Source organism: Ictidomys tridecemlineatus, chromosome 5 (assembly GCF_052094955.1).
Source record: "Ictidomys tridecemlineatus isolate mIctTri1 chromosome 5, mIctTri1.hap1, whole genome shotgun sequence".
Classification (NCBI taxonomy): domain Eukaryota; kingdom Metazoa; phylum Chordata; class Mammalia; order Rodentia; family Sciuridae; genus Ictidomys; species Ictidomys tridecemlineatus.
The window spans coordinates 54533552-54540184 of NC_135481.1; positions in this window are offsets into that span (position 1 = coordinate 54533552).

Genomic DNA, 6633 nt, shown 5'->3' on the forward strand with positions numbered 1-6633 from the left:
TCTTCCTGCTCCTGCTGCTGTCTCCTCAAAACCCCACAAGCCAGTCAGAACAGTGAGCTGTTCTGCTCTCATAACATGGCACAATCGTCGGGTGAGTTGACATAAGTTATCTTCCAATTTTTCACAGTGTACTGATGAAGAATAGGGTTCAGGTGAGGGAAATTACCAATCGCTTCTTATTATCCAGGGTATCCATCACCCACTCCAAAGAGCAGGATTGAGGCAGCTGTGAGGATACAGAGCATCAGGCCCCCAAACCATCTGGCAGATCAGAAGGGGTGTTTTCTGGCTCGGGAAAGCTGATATTCAGTCAATTGTTGGTACTGGGATCCCGCAGTGATCAGCTGAGCTTTAGGCCACAGGAACTTATGGTGGGGAAAATGGAGACTTGCTGTGCAGGTTGCATGGTCTCATAGACAGCAGCTTTCACATTCATCGTCTTGTTGCCTTGTTGGCTAAAATTCTCCATGGGTCTCTCACGTGTTTGCTCATCTCTTGAGTGAGATGCTGGCTGCTCTTTGTTCTAAATGATCTTTTCAAGAATATTTGTACAGGGGTTAGCCTGGCAGATGTCATCTCCCTCTTGAGGGCAAGGGGGAAGCATGTTTACTGTCCAGTAGAATAAAGACAGTGCCTTGCTTTGGAGAAAGGGCAGGCCTGCTTGCTCTCTCTGTTATATAGATTGGTGTGCTCAGGATGGGATTCCTCTCCTGGAATGTGACCCACTATGCATGTAGCTATCTGTCTTTCCCTCTTCCAATGGCCTCAGTATTAGAGATTGAAGTTTGAAGAACTGGCACAAATGAAAACTGATATACTGGCTGCTGCTATTCATGTGAGAAATACATGGTCTTTCATCTTTGACCTAGGAGTCATGTGCCTTCCACTAGCATCTGGAATACCCTATTCTGGATTTTTTTTTAATATTTATTTTTTAGTTGTAGTTGGACACAATATTTTTAACTAATTTATTTATATGTGGTGCTAAGGATCAAACCCAGGGTCTCACACATGCTAGGCAAGCACTCTACCACTGAACCCCAACCCCAGCCCAAGGATTTTTTTTTTTTTAATCGCTGTGGAAAGCTGAGAAAGCAGGTTGAGAGAGAAAGGGAGCTGAACACAGCGGAGCAGCTGACTTGTCAGCTTGCAGAAAGGGTAAGATCCTTTATAATTCTTGATGTGCATCCTCTTTAAGCTTATTGAGATTATGGAGCATATCATGGTATATCAGCAACTTACACAATTGGACATGATTCTCATGGCACATACTAGCTTTATGGTCTGTGTCCCTTTGGGGAGAACTTTTTATTTCTGTTTAGAAATCGAATATCTTTGCTACAGTTCAAGATTATTTATGATAACTTATATATTATCATGGTCTTCCTGGAAAAAAAAGTCTACTTCCCCAAGATCCATCCTGCCTTTCCCCTTCTAACCCTCTCTAATAAAGAATTCAACTTCAGGACTAGAGGCATGGTTCAGACAGAAAGTGCTTGTCTAGGTTGCATGATAGCTTGGGTTTGATCCCCAGTCCTGGCAGGTGAGGGGAAGAAACTAATTCCTCCAAGATTCCCCTCCTGAAAGATAGCTGTGCATTTGCTTAGCTCTATAAATAGTAAGTTACTGAATGGGGCCTTGTACATCCTCTCCAAGGTCTGTCTAAATCCAAATATCAAATGCTTTCTGCTATATTATTCTGCTTTTCAATAATAAAAGGTGCAACCACTAATGGGTATTGAAGACTTACTCCGGCTAGGTGCTGAAATAAGAGCTTCAGATGTATTCTCTTCTCTAATCCTCACAGCAGCTCCATGGGGTAGATTCTATTATTATCATTTCCACACAGATGAATAAACTACGGCTTAGAAAGTTAGCTAATGTCTGCAATCTAACACAGCTAGTAAATGGTGGGAAGGGATCGGGAGCCCACGTCTGTCTTAACTGCCAGACCACACTACCTCCCAGGGAGGTCCTGCCCAGTTGGTACCCAAATTACATGGTAAATGAAAGAGGCTTTATAGAAATAAATGATGCCTCTTACAAAATATTCATTTTAAGTTGTAAAGATGACCTAAAGCTAATTGCAATGAAGTGAAGATTACAAAGTCTTGATTCTCTATTGTAAAGAATCTTCAAGAAGAAACAGTATGCTTCCCATCACATTTTTCCAGACTTGCTATTTTGGTCTTTGATAATGTTTTTATATCCATTGAGATCCTTTCTCTCCACTAATGATGAATAGCGAGTGACTTACTCATTTTTATTTGGTCCAACTAAGACGATGTTGCTTTTATAGTAATGATAATAGGTGCATACAAATATTTTAACCGTAATAAAATCAGGGATCCATTTTCTCTTTTGTTTATACCAGTGCCAGGTATAAATAACTATCAGATGGACCCATCAGCTAAGAATTATTTTTGGTCTTTGTTTTGTTACTTATACAAGATTGATCTTCCATAGTATTCTTTTATTTAATTCCTTTGTTAGATCTTTTAAATTCCATCTAGTAAATGCTATATTATTTGAGCTTTTCCTATATGTCATAATATTAATGAGTATTTATTCCAGACAATGGGAAAGAAAGACTTAACAAGGCTAAGAGGTACTTCACAATATCATAGAGGCAGCATGGTAAACAGAAAACAACAAACTGGGTCAAATATGGGTCCACGCTCATGTTTCCATTTACTGTCCGAGTGATTTTGTTCAATTCCTTAATCTCTATAAACCTTAGTTTTTCATCTGTAAAATGAGATAATGTTATTTAGCATGCACGGTGAGGATTAGAAAAAATGTATTTAAGGTAACTGGCACACAGTAGGAATTGAAGAAGCTAAACAATCATTGTTGTTGTTTTTCAGATAATTATTATCATGATTATTAATCCATCATTATTTATTAATGTGTCTGAATCTCTATAGATCTATTTAGATGTATAGGTACAAAGTGTTGCTCACTAAATAACAATTATGGAGATAATTCCTTTTATTATTTTTTATCTCCAAGCAGATTTAAGTAATTTTCTGACTTTCTGCCTTTGTGGAATATATTCTACAGAGTAGATATTTCATATCAAGCATTTAATTAAGAATTTAAAACTTTTAACAATAATAAAATTGACCACAGAGCTCTCCTCGTTTGCAAAATTTGAACCTTGGAGCATCAGGATACCGTTTTCTTGGCTCTACTACAAACCAGGGTGTCCAGCTTCCTGTATGGCATATGACAGCTATATTTCTATGGCAACTACCTTAGCATTTTTACGAGGGTCAAAAGAAACCATTCTGTTATGTTAAAAGCACCAAATAGCAATTGTCATTAAACATTAATTCCAGTCTTACGTCTAGTGTTTTCCCTCCATTCAAACACTTCCTTCAATTTCTGAAAACACATCACGTTTTCTTATTTCATTTTGTTCTCTTAGAATGCTCTCTCTCTTCTTTTCTCCTATTGAAATCTTATTGGTCTTTATTCATCTTTCCAGGGAGAGATACAATATCATTTTTCCCTGAGGCCCACCCCACTATTATACAAGCCTGTTTTTCCTACCCATAATAATATATTGAAATTTTCTTGCTCATTAGTGCTTTTACTCAAATATATTCAGGTGGGTGAGTCATTTGTGCGTTTAGATCTTCCAAAGGAAAGATTGTTGCTTCACATTGTTGTGTGCTGAACTGTGTCTAAGAGAGACCTTTGCAATCGCAAATACCCAATTTGGCTTATAGAAAGAGTAAATAATGAATGACTTGTTTGAAAATAAAACAAACACTGGCTTATGTAAGCAGGAAAGTGACACAAGACAGAGCAGGAGACCCGGTCTTGCCTATTACATGTGTGACTTGGGAAAATAACTTCTTTAACTCAGTTTCTTCATCTAGAAAAACACAAATGATTTTGCCTCTGTCCTTGTCCTGCGGAATTAGGGACAGTTGTAGGAACCAAACAGAGAAATGTATGTATATCCGGAAGTGCACTATACATGCTCACCTAGGTGATTAAATTTCTAGATAGCTGGATAACTCAACTGATATTAGACATTAGAATAGTGAGCTTTATTCACTATTATCTCACCTCATTCAAGTATATGCTATCAAACTCTTTTGATATCACATAGCAAAGATGATTTACTTACTCCCTCTACTATTTTTCTATTGATTAATTAATCCAGTAAACACTGAGTTCATACTATATATTAGGCACCATCTAGGTATTAGGTTACATGCAATAAAAAGAACAGATGTAGTCCCCTACTCAGCTTCACGTTCTTATAAGGAGCCCTTATAAGGCCTACAACTGAGCTGACAAGTAACACAATTTTAGATGAGGCTAAGTGACATAAAGCAAATAAAACAGGGTGAAGTGCTAGAGAGGAAGTGAGAGTGGGCTTCGTTAGAGTGGTGAGAAAAAGAATTTGGAATGACCGAATGAGGAGAAGGAACAAGCTCTGCAAAGGGAGCACAGCAAGTGATGATGCTAAGTCTCAGGCTTGGAAGAACGAAAGGGCAGAGAGGCCAGTGGACGGGGGCAAAAGTGCCACAGACAAGGGTGGTGTTGGATGGCGGAAAGGTGATCTGTTCGCTCAGAAAGATTAAGAAAGAGAAAAGCAACATATTTTCTCTGGCACGAAAGATCAAGGAGTTTAAGGCTGGTGTAATCCTGGTAAGAACTCACTCCACGGGGTAATACTTTAGGGTATTTACATTTACATAACCATATCAAAAGGGAATTTTGAGCTTTCCATATTTTTATTATTTAAACATTAATAAAAGCAAAGGGATCTGAACATTGTCCAGGACTGCCAGGGTTTTACCAGAATGATAATTTTACTTTTGTAAACTATTTTGTGATTTGTGACCTCTCTATTTATCTATGATCATCAATGTTTAGTGGAAAGTCTGAACTGAAATACTTAAAAAGATACTTAATAGCACTTTTTTGGGGGATGGGGGGAGGAAGTACTAGGCTCTTTGTAGGTATTCATTAAAGGGGAAGAAAACTGCACAGCTCCCAAGGAGTTCTTGGGGCGTCACGTACACACACACACAAATAAAAAATTCAACTGTGATGAGTCCTGAGAAAGAGGCTGCATGGTACCATGAGAATTCCTAACAGAAGGAATCGGCCAAGCCAGAAAGGTCAGGGAAGGGTTAACGCAATCCAGTGTTGTAAACCAGCAGTCCTACTTTAAAGATTGAATTAGAATGGTCTATAATAAGCTTCTACCCTCGCTGTAGCTTTGCCTTTCCTGAGAGATAAATTGCATGTAAATAATATAGATTAAAATCTTTCCAATCATTTTGGTTTCAAGTGTAATTTTTTTCCTTGGTAAATCTGCTTCTCCTTTTGATTTACTCAGCAAACCAGTGCCTTCTCCCCGCCTTTTGTAGATTTACAAAAGGGAAGCCAGACCGGCAGTTGCACATATTGTCACTAATGAATGATCACGGATATTTTGTTGACGGAGAGATTTATCCCGTGTCCCCTGAGTCCTCTTCTCCCTTTCTGTACACTCCACCTGGGAATTCTGGACACAGTTGCCAGAAGCTGCCCTGTGCTCCATTTGGCCTTCCTTCTTCCAGGCTTCCCCTCATGTCATCCCTCTGGTCACAGTGGTGCCCCAACCTGTGGTCCCTGCTGCTTCCTGATGCTGAAAGGGCTCAGCCAGACGGCAGCATGACTCCCTCCAGGCGGCCACTCTGTGCCAGGCATCGGACTTCCAGGCTCATAAATGTGGAATCTGTCAGGCCGAGAACATAAGTGCTCCAGCCTATTATTAGCTGATAGAAAGCTTATAAAAAAAGGACTTTATAAACCAAGGCATGAATAAATAATTTCACGAGCAAAGCGGCAGTGTGGCAGTCCTGGGTTATAGCCGAGAGCCTTTCTAATGTGTTGCCAAAGGATTAAATGCTATCACCATGTTTCAGGCAGTGGTTCTTATTGCATGTTTCGTTCAGGATTTGGCATTGGAAAAGAAAGAATTCTGTACACATCAAATTGAAATTAGAAGTCAGTGCACTGCTATTTGAAGGCTGGCTGCTATTGTTTTGAGGACATTATCTGCAGTCGAGGCAGTGTCTCTCCCTCTTCATTTTCAACAGATACTTACCACCTTGCAGTTCCTAATAAATCCTTTCCATAATGCCTGGCGCTTTTCAAAATTATTGTTTCACAGTGACAAGCACAGTGGTGGATTTGAGTATCAGGAGGGTAACAAGCTATGTTAGTTTCATAGTAGTGGACAAATAGATCTGGGGCCCTTGTCACTTATGAGAAAAAAAAAAAAACCCAAAACCAAACAAAACAAACAAAAAAACCCTCCAACAGAAGAGAATTCATGGACAGGCCCCTGGGAACAAGGTTATGGCCTCCGATGGGCCACCTGGGGTTAAGGGGAAACTTGAGGTCTGAGTCTCATTTAAAAATCATTTCAAATCCTGGTTGATTGACATTATGCTAAGTGAAATAAGTCAGGTGCAGAAAGACATGATATTAGTCATGTAGAATGAATTGGTCTCAAAATTTGAGGGTAGAATAGTTAGTACCAGAGACCAAGGAGAGATCGGGGAGAGAAAAAAGAAAGGGGAGTCGGGAGAGGTTGATCATGTTACAATTATATAGGAA